The 15,206-nt window shown below is 49.8% G+C and overlaps 1 long non-coding RNA gene and 1 pseudogene across 1 annotated transcript; one reads left to right on the forward strand and one right to left on the reverse strand.

Annotated features, from left to right (window-relative positions):
* Positions 1 to 1,985: 1,985 nt before the first annotated feature.
* LOC110133371 (thyrotropin-releasing hormone receptor-like) lies at positions 1,986 to 7,212 on the reverse strand (annotated as a pseudogene).
* A 2,551-nt stretch (positions 7,213 to 9,763) lies between these two features.
* On the forward strand, positions 9,764 to 13,064 carry LOC139036518 (uncharacterized). The gene is made up of 2 exons (XR_011489282.1): positions 9,764 to 10,084; positions 10,745 to 13,064. It is a non-coding gene; the product is annotated as an uncharacterized lncRNA (long non-coding RNA).
* Positions 13,065 to 15,206: the final 2,142 nt, after the last annotated feature.

Raw genomic sequence — 15,206 nt, forward strand, 5'->3', positions numbered from 1 at the left:
CGGAAGATCCCCTGGAGGAGGGCATGGCAACCCACTCCTGTGTATATTCTTTTCTGAAGAATCCAGTGGACAGAGGAGCCTGGTGGGCTAGCTCAGTAGGGTCGCACGGAGTCAGAAACGGCTGAAACGACTTAGCAGCAGCAGAAACACTAGAGGCTGAGAGTCCCTTATTTTTCCTGCTGTTGTTCCCACTCAACATCAGAAAATGCAGTGGGGAGTATGCCCAGTGAGCATTTCACAGGTGAGAAAGCCTTCTACCATAGCCTGAATCTCATAGGGGAGCAATCAGAAAAATGTGTGTTGCATGGTTGCCTGGCTTAGTGGCTTGGAAAGAGTAGGATTGAATGATTGAGTGCAGACAAGAATATTAGAGGAAAAAGAAGGAATTTATGGCACTGGGCAAAAAACTGGGAAGATCTTTGTGTTTGTATTAGTTTTCTATGACTGTGTAACAAAGTGCTAACGACCAGGGTTCTTGGTCGTTAATCAATAGGAATCGATAAGAAGCCAGACAAGAAATTCAGGCAAGGCTTTGTTGGGGCTCCTGCTGCAAGGCAGAGGGCACGGGGTTCAATTCCTAGTCGGGGAGCTAGACCGTATTCCTCTCAGCCAAAAAGCCAGAATAGAACAACAAGAGAAATATTGTAACAAATTCAGTAAAGACTTTAAAAATGATCCACAAATAAAAATTTTTAAAGAAATAAAACATCAGAAAAATCTATTAAGCTTATTTCTATTTTTTTTACATATACATGTTTAGATAAAGTTATGTACATTAAATACATATGATTGTGTAACTTTAGATAAAATTTAGAAAGATACTGCAAGAATGAGGGGGAAACGGAAAGGGGCTGGGGTCCTGAGTTCTATAGCTTCCTAGGTCTCCAGCTCCACTCCTCAGCCCTGTCATCACGGAGCTCAGGAACTGGTCCTCCGAAGTGATGATCCGTCAGGGAGTCTGGGGGAGGGGAAGGGAGAAGTCGGGGAGAGGTGGGAGAGGAGGGTGGACGGCTGGAGGGAAGACAGGGAAGAGAAAGAAAACAATAAAAAATGCAGAGGCGCCAGCAGATATTGGATAATGCAGTTCCCATTATGGCCGCTAGGTGGAGGTATTATCGCAGATCAGCGGCCATTGATGGCAGGTGAACTTCGTTGCCCGGGGAGAAGGCTCCCGCTGCTGTTAACCTGGGTGAACTCATCTGTGATGGATAGCTATTATTGTTAGTTGCTTCGCTTTTGTTTGGTCCTCCTGACATATATACCACTTTTTCCTGATGACAAGCACTTCCATTTTTGTTTGGGGGAACAACCCTATTCCCATTAAGGTCTACCATATACACTCACATAGGCTGTGCACTGCACAGCTTCATGGGATCCCTCCGTTTAAACTGCAGAGTGGTGTTCGCTGGAACTAACTGAGCAGTACTCAGCCTTTACATCTTTCAGTGTCAGCCACTGAACGATGGTGCAGTAAGTTGTCCATCTTAACTCCTGGTCTAGGTGGAGTTGATTCACTCTGATATGGATGCCATGAAGCCATTGCCCATTAATACTTGCCATGTAGATCCCTGGAGTTATCCTGGTTATGATTCTTTCTGGCTCCAACCAATTCCTTTCTGATTTCATTAGCCAGAGATACTTTCTGTTGCTGACAAAGAACTGACAAGTCACAGCCTACACCTCAAATCTTCCTCAAACGGGAAGCCAGATCTCAGCAAAGGGTCTTGAGTATTAAGATTAAAATTCATTTTTATTCATTATCAATTCATTTGTGGCTCAGCTGGTAAAGAATCCACCTGCAATGCGGGAGACCTGGGTTCAATCCCTGGGTTGGGAAGATGCCCTGGAGAAGGGAAATGCTACCCACTCCAGTATTCTGGCCTGGAGAATTCCATGGACTGTACAGTCCATGGGGTCACAAAGAGTCCAACACGATTGAGCAACTTTCATTTTCATTCATTCGTTTATTCATATAATAAATATTTGGGAGCATCTCTTAGATTTGTATTTTTATTTAACCAGGAAACTGTTTTACTAAATACACAAATCTAGGCTGTCTGTGATGTAACTAGTGACCCCTGGGTTGTGCAGTGCACAACTTGGGCACCTCTCCTGAACAGCCCTGGACACCACTCTCTCCTCCAATACCCATGTCTCCTCAAATGCATGGAGACCCCTCCACCTCAATAGGGGTAAGTGGGGGGTCTCACCGTGAAGTGGCAGGATCCCCTTCCTGTCTGGACATCACGCCCCCTGGTTTCTTCCAAGAGCCCAGTCTGTGCTGGGAACAGTCTCTGATGACCCCGTAGTAAACAAGGCTGGCCTCCCGGGGCGGGGCCTTGGGCCGGGCCAGATGGTACTGAAACAGCCCATGGAAGGCCTCCCGGAAACGCTGGGACATGAGGGCGTAGACAATGGGGTTGACGGCGCTGTTCACGTAGATGCAAAGGCGGCAGAAGAGAAGGAAGCCAAGGTTGAGGTAGGGCGGGCTTAGAAAGGAATTCACCACCACCAGGGCATGGTAGGTCAGCCACAGCAGAGCGAAAAGGACCCCCACCACAGCCAGCATCTTGGTGACCTGCCGGGTGAGACAGGAAAAACAGAACCGCATGGGTGCCAAGGGAGAATCCTGGCTTCCAGGTCTCTCTGTGAGCTTGCAAGACAAGTAACACAAGAGTGTGCGGGCCTGGCCAACCTGTGATTGCAGGCATGTCCTCACTTCAACTCCATCCTCACCCAGAAAACCGCTCTCCATCCTTCTCTGCTCTGCTCCAGTCTTCAGAAACCTCCCAGCTCCAATCCACCCCCAAAGCCTTTGAATGGGCGGATCCCACATATTGGAAGCAATATTCACTCATCCACTGAGCTTCAGTCCCTTCCTCTATAAGATGGAGACACGGTACTGCTGTCATCATAAGTGGACGAGAGAACTGAAGGAGTTCATGCCAGTAAAGAATGTAGAATAGTGCCAAGCATATAAGATGCTTCTGTGGGTTTACTATTGCAGCTGCCACTACTAACATAACCACTATAGCAAATGCATGGGCTTCAGAACGGGCACAGCTGGGTTAGCATCCTGGCTCCACCACAAACCAGCTGTTTGGCCTCGGACTGTCCCTCTCTCCAGCTAGATCGCTTCTCCGCAGCAGACGCAGCCACAGGCTTCCTTCCGGCTCTTTCACTCGCCCCGCTCCCTCCCTCTGACCCTCCTTCCTGCCTTTGCTCCTAGCCACCTGTTTGCCCCTCCCTGCCCCCTCCGCTTCACTTCCTTCAGGTCTCCGCAGCACTTCCCTCACAGCACAGACTAAATAAAGCCTCCAAGAGGAGTGCCCACTGGAAGGTGTTTCAAAAGATGCCTAGTTTCTAAATCCTGGAATGAAACCACCACAAGGGGGCGTCTGTCAAGGGAGCCGGGACATCACTGACACAGCGAAGGATAGCAGCGCACACGTGCCCCGGGCCTTGAAATCCTCAGTGAGCCTTCCAGAGACCAAAACACGGTGGCAAACGTCCACTTAATGAGCTTAAACTGCTCAGATAGTCCTGTCACTGGTTCTGTGACCGGAAAACCCTGGATGCATTCTATCAGCTCTGGGGAATAGGGAGAGACAACCCTCTCATCAAGGCAGAAGCTAGCCTGGTTTCCAGCATACGCTTACTTCTTAGAGTCTGTGAGTTTAGTTCCTCTGCTAAGAGGCTTGGCTCTGGCTGAGTCAATAAATTCATGTTATATAATATTCTCCAGGAACCATGAAAAATCACAGGAATTCCCTAGAAGGTCTTGACTTCTGATTGTACTAAATTCCGATCCTTTTCCATTCTATTTTACATTAACTTGGGTGAGAAATACCAGCAGGGTGGTGGGCTCTGGAGCCAGGTTTCCTGAGTTCAAATCTTGGTTCTGTCACTTACCAACTCTGTGATCTTGGGCAGCCTCTGTGACCCAGTTTCCTCTGAGATGATGACATACGATACATCACGGAGTTGGTGTAAAAATTCAACATGTAAACGTGTAAAGCACTAAGACCAGTGCCTGGCACAAGCAAATACCCAATAAATGTTCACTGTTGTTATTATTATGCTCCACCTTGTACTGGGCTTTCTGATTTCCTTAATTTAATGCCTTTTCCCTGTTGGAATTGTACACTGCGTTCTTCAAGGACTCTCTTAGGCATGAAAGGAATGCTCAGTCCATAGACCCCTTTGTTATAAAAAGAAAACATTAATGCCCCACCAAAACAATAGCAACAGGTACCATAACTGAACACTTACTATATGTCAGATTTATATTTACTATCATCCATTGAGGTTGATATACACTATAATTATTCTTATTTTCCAGTGGAGGAAATCAAATCTCAGCAAGGTGAAGTGACTTACCCAAAGCCACATAGCAAGACATTAGCAAAGCTAGGGACCAGAACCTAGGTCTAGAATACTCTTTTCACTACCAGAAGTTTCACCTACAGCATAGATCAGGCAGGATTTTGATCCCAGTCCTTCCAGGTTGAGCCTGAGAGCAGTAACAGTGGTAAATAAGTGGGAGGGTAGGAGTTGCATTTGTCTGGAACCTAAACTTTCTATTTCAGACCTGCTCAGCCTGTGTCTTGCCACCTTCCCTCTAAAAACTACTTTGATCTAAGTTGTCTACAAGCAGGATGGGCCAAAGGGGCTTTTGGAGGCAGCTGGAAGAACCACCCCCCCCCCAACGGCATGCCCATCCCACGAGGCAGGGAGATGGCACAGATGGTTCTTGCCTGGCTCGGGAGTGATTCAGCCAGGACGAGGTGCCTCCGCCTCCCACATGAGCTGTGGGCCGGGGTGGAAGGCTGAAGATAAAGACCAGCTGGACCCAGAGAGCGGTCCTCCCACCCGCATTCCTGGAAGCCCCGTGGTATGGTGAAACTGCTGGGACAGGGCTGAAGATACAGGGGGTCTGGGCAGTTGGGGTCCCGCTCCCAGGTCCGCTTCTGTGTCACCTCGGTCACTCCCATGTCCCCTCTGCCTGTTGCCTTGTCCGTAAATTCAGGTGGTAAACCTCCCCAACAGGAGTGATTTCAGGAAGCCCCAGATAATCAGGCACACAGCAAGTGCTCAGTAAATGCTGGATTCCTCCCCAGGACCCAGTCTCCTCTTTGCTTTCAGAATGTCTGTTGAAGCAGCTTTAGCACCAGAGGGTGTGGAATTGTCTTGGAAAGTCACTTCACCTCTCTGAGCCTTACTTTCCTCCTTAGTAGAAGAAGGGGAATACTGGCTATGGTGGAGGGACCTGCTGAGGAAGTTTAATAATAAACCAACGTGAATTTAGCCTTTAAGGTCCGACTCTTTGCGACCCCATGAACTGTAGCCTGCCAGGCTCCCCTGTCCATGGGATTTTCCGGGCAAGAAAACTGGAGTGGGTTGCCATTTCTTTCTCCAGGGGATCTTCCCAACCCAGGGATCGAACTCGGGTCTCCTGCACTGCAGGCAGACTCTACCATCTGAGCCACGAGGAAAGCCCAAGTTTGTGACATCGACTCTAAAGGAATTATTCCAGTTCTGTGGGCACTCCAAAGTGGTCCACATTGCCATGACCTCACGCAACAGGAGAGGAAACAGGCTCAGAAAGGCAGGAGTGATGTCTCCCAAAACCAGCCCAATAACTAGTACGACCTGGATTTGAGTTTGACTCCAGAGGACTTTCCTGGTGGCTCAGACGGTAAAGAATCTGCCTGCAATGCAGGAGACTTGGATTCCACCCCCAGGGCGGGAAGACCATCCCCTGGAGAAGGGAATGGCTACCCACTCCAGTATTTTTGCCTAAAGAATTTGGACAGAGGCGCCTGGCGGGTTACAGTCCACGGGGTCGCAAAGTCGGACACGACTGAGCCACTAATCCGTTCACTACATTTTTGACTCCAGAAGTGCCCAAGGTGCCATCCACCAATCTGCTGCAGGCTCAGTACAGGGGCCCGAAGGAGGCGGGGAGGAGGGCCCTACCAGCTTCCGGGAGTTGAGGGCTCCCCTCCTGCCGCGGGAAGACAAGCGCCCTTGGCCCGCGGGGGGTCGCCAGGAGGCAGAGGCCCCGCGAAGAGCACGCGCGCTATGAGCGCGTAGCACACGGTGGCCGAGCCCGGGGCAGCGCGTGGAAGAGCGCCAAGTCCAGGAAGTAGGCAGGCAGGCAGAGCGAGCGCGCCACGCGGTGCCCGCACTGACCCTGCACGCTGTCGGCGTACGCGGCCTCGCGCGTGTCCACCAAGAAGGGCCAGAGCACGCAGCAGGCGCCGGTGCCCAGCCACACCAGCGCCACGATGCGCTTGGCCCGCGCCGCGGGGCACAGAGCCTGGGCGCTCAGAGGGCGGCAGATGGCGAGGTAGCGCTCCACCGTGAACGCGGTGATGGAGCCCGTGGACGCGTTGAAGCCCACGTACTGCAGGTAGGTGATGCCCAGGCAGCCGGAGTGGCCGAAGATCCAAACCCTGGCGGAGGCCGCCTCGGTCACGGTGGGCACTCCGGCCGCCAGGAGCACCAGCAGGTCCGCGGTGGCCAGGCTCACCAGGTAACAGTTGGTGGATGTGACCGTGTGGCGGCTCCGGACCACCACCAGGACCACCATGGCGTTGCCCGCCACCCCCACGGCGCACACGAGGGGCACCAGGGTCAAGGTCATGCCTGGACAGTCAGTGGAGGGCGGGGCATGAAGCGGGGCCGGACGAGTTTGCGCACTCAGAGTGCTCTGTAGGCTTCTCCACGCGCCCCGGTCCGCGCTGCCCCCCGAAGGCAGCAGCGAGCTGGGGAATGACTCCCGGGTGCAAAGGTGTCCTCGGAGAATCTCCCTGCAGGAAGCTGCGCGTCTCGGGGTGGGAGACGGGGGTGGGGTCTCGCAGCCGTCTCCAGCTTAACTGGTTTCTCCAACTCCAGGCGGGGTCTCCCTGCCACTGGCCGGGACGCTGGGAACTCGGGGGCTTCAGGAATTAGGGTCGTGCTGCTCAGTTGGAGCGATCACTCCCGGGGTGGGGTTCACTGCAGGAGAGCGTTCTGGATTGTAGGGTCGCGCTCCAGCAGGGGACCGGGCACCCGAACGCCGCCTCCCTCGGGACCGACTGCAGGAGCGCTCTCAGCTTTTACCCTTCCTCTCCAGGTTCCGGAGGCTCAGGACTCCAGGCTCGGGGATCCAGTCGATGAAGCCGGTGCGCGGACTGACCGACCTTCGCCTCTCTAACCTCTTTCTTCCCTGGCTCTGCACGACGCCCCCCCCCCCCCCCCCCCCCCCCCCCCCGCCCCCAGGCAGGCTCCTCTATGTTCTCTGGTCCTCTCCACTGATGCCACGTGGCTCATTCTTGTTGCCCCAGCCCGGCATCAGTTCCTTCCACCAGCTCCTGGCACCGCACGAGGTCAGATGGGGGACGCAGGGTGCGGTGGGGAACGAAAGCTGAAAAAAGGAGCGGTGCACTCTGCTCGTGTAGCATCTCCTCTGGACCCGGAGATGGGCGGCGGGTAGGGGAGGAGTCGGAGACCCGCTGGCTTCCCAGCACAGTTCCGGGATCCTATCCTGTTCTCCAGGGCAGAAACCTCAGCCCTGCTCCTGACAAATGGGGAGCAGAGACCCAGAGCTGCGTGCGGGAAAGGAAAGCTACTTGCTCCTCTGGACTTGGGTTGCTCCTGTCTCCTCCTAAATGTCTCGTCTCTTTGTCACCTTTTCACTTTCTCTGGCTTATTTCCCCAATTTTCTTTCCTTCCTCCTGAAGAAGACCTGTAAATTCTTCGAGAGTGACCCCACCCCCCGACCTTCCCACAGGAATCTCTCCCGTCTCTAAGACGGTGCCATTCACAGGCAAAAACCTGTTCGGAATCTTAAGCTGTGTTCCTGCTGCAGAAAAGATGCTTAAGGGTAGTTGAATGAATGAAAGGACTTGTCTCTTCACTAGAGGAAGCTTCTTGAAGGTGGGACCACACTAAGCTTCATAAGAGGCATAGAGACTGCCTCCAGGGAGTCTGGCTTCCTGCCTGCACCTAACTGATGCTGACAGTTGTTTGCTGCTGGCGATCCATCGGTTATGCTCTCTAAAAATTATTTCTTCATCTGTGAAATGGAATAATAATGATAGAACCCACCTCGGAGTGTCCCTGGGAGGCTCACATGATTGATGTGGGGGAAATCCATGTGAAACACTTAGCTGTGCTTGACTGTGACAAGGGGCGAATATATGGGTAGTTACAGTTCTCTGTCTATCCATCTATCTATCCATCCATCTACTTATCTGTCGATCTATCCCTCTCTTCCCCCTTCTTCTTCCCCTTCTTCTCTGAAGAGCTTGCTCTGTCTACAAATCTGATAAATGGACAAAGAAATAATGAGAGGGAACTTGCCAGGGGAGTATTCTGGGGGCACCAGCCAAGATCCCACTGTCCCCATTGTCAGTCTTTATAACGAATGTTGACTGATGTGTGTGAAACACTGGGTATTGCCTGGCGATGCTCTGCATGCTTTACAAACATGTAATTCTGTACTCTCAATGTCCTGTGGGGAAAGTATTGTTAGATCCCCACTCTGCCCTGTTCAAATTTCTGACACACAATCCATGAGCTTTATAACATGAGTGGTTGTTAGATAATTATAACAGAACACACATGAGTCAAACTGTCCTCAATTATCAGAAAGCAAAGACTATCAAAGTGGGAAGGGAAACCCATTCAATAATTTAACACATGTGCATGGATGGTCTTCTCCTATGTTAGAGACTGAGCTGGGTTGTTGTTATGAATAGTCAATTTAGAATTAGGCAAAGTGGGCATGATTGCTCCCATTTTACAGATGTGGAAACTGAGTTTTAGAGAGATGAAGTGATCTACTTGGTGTTAATTGACAGTAGAGATAAAGTAGGTGTTGGAACCAGATCTATCTGGTTCTAAACCTTCCACCAGACTCTGCCCTTTTGAAGGCATTTCAGTTAGGGGGCCACTCTGAACACAAAAGATTGGTCCCTGGCTTCCTAGCACTTATGGTGTAGTAAGGGAGAAAGGCAGGAAACAAATAGCTAATTACACTTGTTGTAAGAGTTTTGAAGGTATTACAGCAGTGTGAGTTGGAGAGCCATGGTTTTTTTCTTTTTATTTTAGGTTTTGACCACACCGTGTAGCAAGTGGGATCTCAGTTCCTCAACCAGTGATTGAACCCACACCCCCTGCATTGGAAGCACAGAGTCCTAGTCGCCAGACCACCAGGGAAGTCACGTAATGCATCCCCAAGAAAGTGACATTTAGGCAGAGTTCCTGGTCCATCATCAATTCCATCCCAAACAATTCTAAGTTACTAGTTTTCTTTTCACCCAGTATCCACAGAAAATAAATTTTATATAGTATCTCAGTATACCTCACACACTCACACACACACAACAAGCTGAAATGATTTTTACAAAATTACTCTTGGGCTTACTATAAGCAACATGTGCTGGTATTTTCTATTCTATTTTATTTTTTAGAAAGACTGGTTGCCATCTGTTAATTTGGTTCCTGATCCACGTTTTGTGACCCATCCTTTGAAAAACACTTCAGCCAGTCTTGCTAGTCCCATCTCCTGTCCCATCTCCCCTCCCAGTGATCGGGCTGGAGAGAAGCAAGAGACTAATTCTAGTTAATGAATCATGAAGGATTATTGCTGGGGGGGGGTTGCTCTGGGGAGGTTATATTCTTATATAACCAGCTTTAGGGGAAGGGAGGGGTGGGGCAGAGAAGGAGAGAGAGAGGGAGAGAGGGGAGGGGAGAGAGAGAGGGAAGCGGGGAGGGAAGGCTCCAAGGAGAGTCACTGGAGGGACACTCCAGGCCGTCTGCGGTCCGATGGTGGTGACGGTGTTACAAGAGGATGTTACCCACCTTCTTCCTCTCGGTCCTGTAAATTGCCGCGTGAAGAACCTCTGGTCTGAGGCCTGAGCACAGGTGGGTGGTCTCGCTGATTCACAGGCTGCTCCCACCCGCCTGGGCTTCCTTCAGATCAACAGGGAAGAGACAAGAGCCCCTGCAGCTGATGCCGCAGAGTCGCCCAGTCCTTGACCCGATTGGAACCCAGCACTTGAACTCATGTCTAGGACCCCCGTGGCATTTCCAGGTGGGCAGTGAGGCAGGGCATCAGAGACGTTGGCCTTCTTACCTGGTACCTTTTCCTCCCGGCGCCCATCCCGAGGATGGTCCTGTGGCCACCAGCAGAGGGCGTCCGCGCCAGCTTTCCAGTCTCTGGACCATTCACTGTCTTGGCTGGAGACCCCAGGGCTCTGCACCACCTCAGTCAAGGGAAACTAGCACCACCTCGCCCATCTGACTTGCTTTGAAGTCAGGGTAGGAGAAAGGTCAACATTCACATTTGTGACTCTGGGAAAAATCACATAATTCTCTCTGAACCTCAGGCTTCTCATCTGTAGAATGGAGATGACGATGTCCCTTTGCTCATGTCAGAGGGCTCTTGGGATAGAAGACAGAAGGAGGTTCCAGCCCCGTGTTTTCCAGGCTCTAGGTCAAAGAGGAAGAGGCTCCCGAGGTGAAGTGTGGGATTGTCAGGAGGGCTGGAGTTAGCCTTCACTTTGCTCCGTCCTTTTGGGCTGGGCACCCAGCAGGGAGCCCGGTGGATGTCCTGAAAGGAGCTGAGCAAGCAATCTGACAACCTCCTCATCCTCATTTCTGTCCTTCAGAAACATCAAACTTGTCCCCACTTCAGGGCCTTTGCACTTGCAGCTTTTCCTGTCTGGGATGTTCTTTCCCTTTCTCTTTGCAGGTCTGGCCCCTGCTTATCCTTCAGGTCTCAAATCAAAAGCTATCTCCTCAGAGAGGCTCTTCCTGGCCACTCCATCTAAGATTGCTCACCGCCCTCTTTGTGACACGAGTCTCCAGGTAAAATTATCTTGCTAATTTATTTCCTTGTTTGTTGCCAGTCTCTCACCTAGGATGTAAGTTCCATAAGGAACTTCATGTGTCCCTTTTTCCACTGACCACCAGGCCTCAGCACAGGGCTTAATGTACAGAGTTGCCCAATAAATATTTGTTGAGTAAATGCATGAAATATTGGACTTCTCAGGTGGTGCTAGTGGTAAAGAACTTGCCTGCCAATGCAGGAGATGCAAGTGATGTGATTTGATCCCTGGGTTGGGCAGATCCCCTGGAGGAGGCCAGGGCAACCCTCTTCAGTATTCTTGCCTGGAGAATCCCATGGACAGAGGGGCCTGGTGGGCCACAGTCCATAGGGTCACAAAGAGTCAGACACAACAGAAGCAACTTAGAACAGTACAGCGCACAGCACATGAAATGTTGGTGAATTCCATGTATTTGTAAAGACTGGGCCAAACGCTTCTTTCCATGCGTATCTCACATGGATTGGAGGAAAGTTCTGTTAAGCCCCACTGAAAGGAAGGGAAAATGACGTACAGAGAGACTTAGTGATTTGTTCAATGTCACACAGCTACTAACTAAGTGGTGGAGTCTGAACCCTGCTGTTTGTTAGCTGTGTGACTTTGGGGAAAATAGTTAACCTCTCTGAATCTCAATTTCTTTGCCTCTAAAAATAGATGACAACAATACCATCAAGCTCATACACTTGTGTGAGGTTTAAACCAGATGATGTACGTGAGGTTTTTACAGAGTTTGGGGCACATCTGATGGCGTGCTGGAGCCAGCTCATAAGAGCCAGTTGCAGGCATCTCTTCCTCAGTCCTCTTCCAGTGACAACATGTGGGTTGCTCGAAATCACATGGTAGGAGTATTTACACCATGGAAATCAGCAAACACTATATATGAGGGCTTTTTTTTTTTTCTTAAAGAACCAGTTGTTAAGCATTTACTAGCAAACTCCCCACACATTGCAAGCATCCAGCAAATGCTAGCTATTATTATCTGTAATGCTCTCATTTTTATAGGGGCAAAAGTTCATGTAACACTTGGGAAATTTTTTTAAAAACGTGTGGGTGAGTCACTGCCTAAGCAAATGACAAGGCAGTTTTTGTGGGAACTGGAGGTGGGATGGCGGCTGGGTGTCGTGGGAGACCAGCGTGCTCCTCGGGGGTGAGGACAGACACCTTTGGGGAGTTGGTGGCAGAGTGGATGGAGTGCAGCCAGCTCAGTGTAATTGCTGACTCACAGCCTAAAAACACCCCAGAGCTGAGGGCGTGGGGATGGAAGGGGCAGACGGTAGGATTTCTGTTCTCCATCCTTGTGAAAACCCAGCCACCAAGATGTGCCTTTGGATGTCAGTTCCATTAAAGGACGGATCAGATGCGCGGGCTTGAAGCTCCACCCGTGTGTCATCCCCCTGTAATGACATGTGATTGCAGGGACCCCAAGTCCCTGGGCTCGCCTTGAGTCCTGGCATTCAAATAAACATTGTGGTAGCAACATAGAGTGAAAGGGAAAGTAATTTTATTTTTAGTGGCGTTTCTGGAGAAAACCCACAAAACTGTTTTAGAAAATCCCCTTTTCTCATCTCAGTGTCTCAGTATTTCACCCTCCAGGCAGCAACATTATGAATATTTTCTCTTTCCCTCTTGTTTCTAACCTGCCTGCCTCCCTCCCATCTCAAAAGTATCCATCTCTAGGGCAAATATGATACCCAATCCATTCTTCTTCCTAATATCCAATCAACCCTCATTTTCAACGGGGTTTTCAATTGGGTAAAACCTTAACCCATAGCATTCAACGGAGTGGAGTAGACCAGAAGGGAATAGATAGACTGCGCTAGAATAGAACAGAATCAGATATGATTACATGGACTGGGACGGAATAGGACAGGGTAGAAAACATCAACGTGCCTTGCACAAATTAAGACTAAATGTGGGGTCTTCCCTGGGGGTCCAGCGGCTAAGAATCCACCTTCCAATGCATGGGGTAAAGGTTTGATCCCTGGTCAGGGAACTAAGATCCCACGCACTGTGGAGCAACCATGCCCACGTGGGGCAAATACTGAAGCTAAGATCTCTGGAGCCTGCATGAGATGAACGAGTCCGTGCGCCACAGCCAAAGAGACCGTATGACACGAGGATGATCCCATATGCCTCAACTAAGACCCGACACAGACAAACAAATGAATAAATATTTTTAAAAAACTATTTTTCATTAAACTTTTATTTCAGTGTGTGTGTGTGTGCACGCATGCATGCTCAGTTGCTTCGGTCATGTTCAACTCTGCGACCCCATGGACTGTAGCCTGCCAGGCTCCTCTGCCCATGGGATTCTCCAGGCAAGAATACTGAAGTGGGTAGCCATTCCCTTCTCCAGGGGATCTTCCCCATCCAGGGATTGAACCCAGGTCTCCTGCATTACAGCTTATTTCTTTAACATTGAGCCACTGGGGAAGCCCGTGTGTGTGTGTGTGTGTGTGTGTGTGTGTGTGTGTGTGTAGTTGCAAAGAAACAGGTATTTCCTGTGTGGGTTGAGGTCAAGAAAGTTTCAAAGTCATTATTTTGGCATGTCTTCTCGAACTATAGCTTTTCAGTCTTTGCAAAACTGAAATCTGTTTCCCACCCTCCTTTACAGATGGGATTCCTGTGGGGTTCTCTCGCTAGTGGTAAAGAACCCGCCTGCCAATGCAGGAGATGTAAGAGACAGGGGTTTGATCCCTGGGTCAGGAAGATCCCCTGGAGGAGGGCATGGCAACCCACTCCAGTATTCTTGCCTGGAGAATCCCATGGACAGAGGAGCCTGGTGGGTCAGAGTCCAGGGGGTCACACAGAATCAGACACCCCCGAGGCGATACACTTAGCACGGACATGTGCAATTTGGAAAGTGGAAGTAGAGTTGCAGTTTCGTTGCTTCTATTTCTGTTGGTAAGCAGTGTCCTGAAAGCCCAATCACCATGTACAGCCGTGCAAGGTAGGGACGCTCTGCCCTTCACCTGGGGATGCATTATTCATGCCATGCTATGGACCACTTCCCCTAGAGGTGCGCCCTGCAGTAGCCCTGCTGGAGGTGCGGGGATCTCAGTATTAGGGGACTAATTTTTGGGGAGTTGAAAGGCCAAGCCTGGGCATCCATGTTTTTGGGGGGCAAGTCTCCCACATTCAGCCTGGCTCTGGTTGCAGAGGCATCTTTCTCATCCGTGGACACAGCTAAGAGAGTGCATCCTGAGAGCCAGCAGTTTGAATGGTGCTTCCCAATTTCTTACCTTCCTGATTATCCCAGAGCCGAGCTCCCTGGTTAAGGCATTTCTGGACCCTCATCCCTGGAGGTCCTCTCCTCTAGTACTTCGGACTCATTCCCTGTATTAAATATCTCCTGGCTTAAGATATCTAAGGAATTTTCTTTTATCTGTAATCAAATCCTAACTGAGAGGGCACCCAGTTCAGGTCACATTCGTTCTTTTTAAATTAGATCAACTTAGAGTTTCATATTTCTTTTTCTTTCAAAATTTAAACTTTTTAATTTGTATTGGAGTATCAGTTCAGTTCAGCTGCTCAGTCATGTCTGACTCTTTTCAACCCCTTGGACTGCAGCATGCCAGGCTGCCCTGTCCATCACCAACTCCCAGAGCTTGCTCAAACTCATGTCCATCAGGTCAGTGATGCCATCCAACCATCTCATCCTCTGTTGTCCCCTTCTCCTCCGGCCTTCAATCTTTCCCAGCATCAGGATCTTTTCCAGTGGGTCAGTTCTTCGAATCAGGTGGCCAAACTATTGGAGATTCAGCTTCAGCATCAGTCCTTCCAATGATTATTGAGGATTGATTTCCTTTAGGATGGATGGACTGGTTTGATTTCCTTGTGGTCCAAGGGACTCTCAAGAGTCTTCTCCAGCACCACAGTTCAAAAGCATCAATTCTTTGGTGCTCAGCTTTCTTTATAGTCCAAATCTCACATCCATACATGACTACTGGAAAAACCATAGCTTTGACTAGATGGACATTTGTTTACAAAGTAATGTCTGTGCTTTTTATTTTATTTTATTTTTGTCTGTGCTTTTTAATATGCTGTCTAGGTTGGTCATAGTTTTCCTTACAAGGAGCAAGCATCTTTTAATTTCATGGCTTCAGTCACCATCTGCAGTGATTTTGGAGCCCAGGAAAATAAAGCCTCTCATTATTGCCATTGTTTTCCCATCTATTTGCCATGAGGGAATGCCATGATCTTAGTTTTCTGAATGTTGAGTTTTAAGCCAGCTTTGAAGTCATACATATAAATGTAACCAACCCTCACTCCCATCCAGGTTGGCACATAACATTGAGTAGAGTTCCATGTGCTAAGCAACAGGTCCAT

This window comes from Odocoileus virginianus, chromosome 9 (assembly GCF_023699985.2).
Source record: "Odocoileus virginianus isolate 20LAN1187 ecotype Illinois chromosome 9, Ovbor_1.2, whole genome shotgun sequence".
Taxonomy (NCBI): domain Eukaryota; kingdom Metazoa; phylum Chordata; class Mammalia; order Artiodactyla; family Cervidae; genus Odocoileus; species Odocoileus virginianus.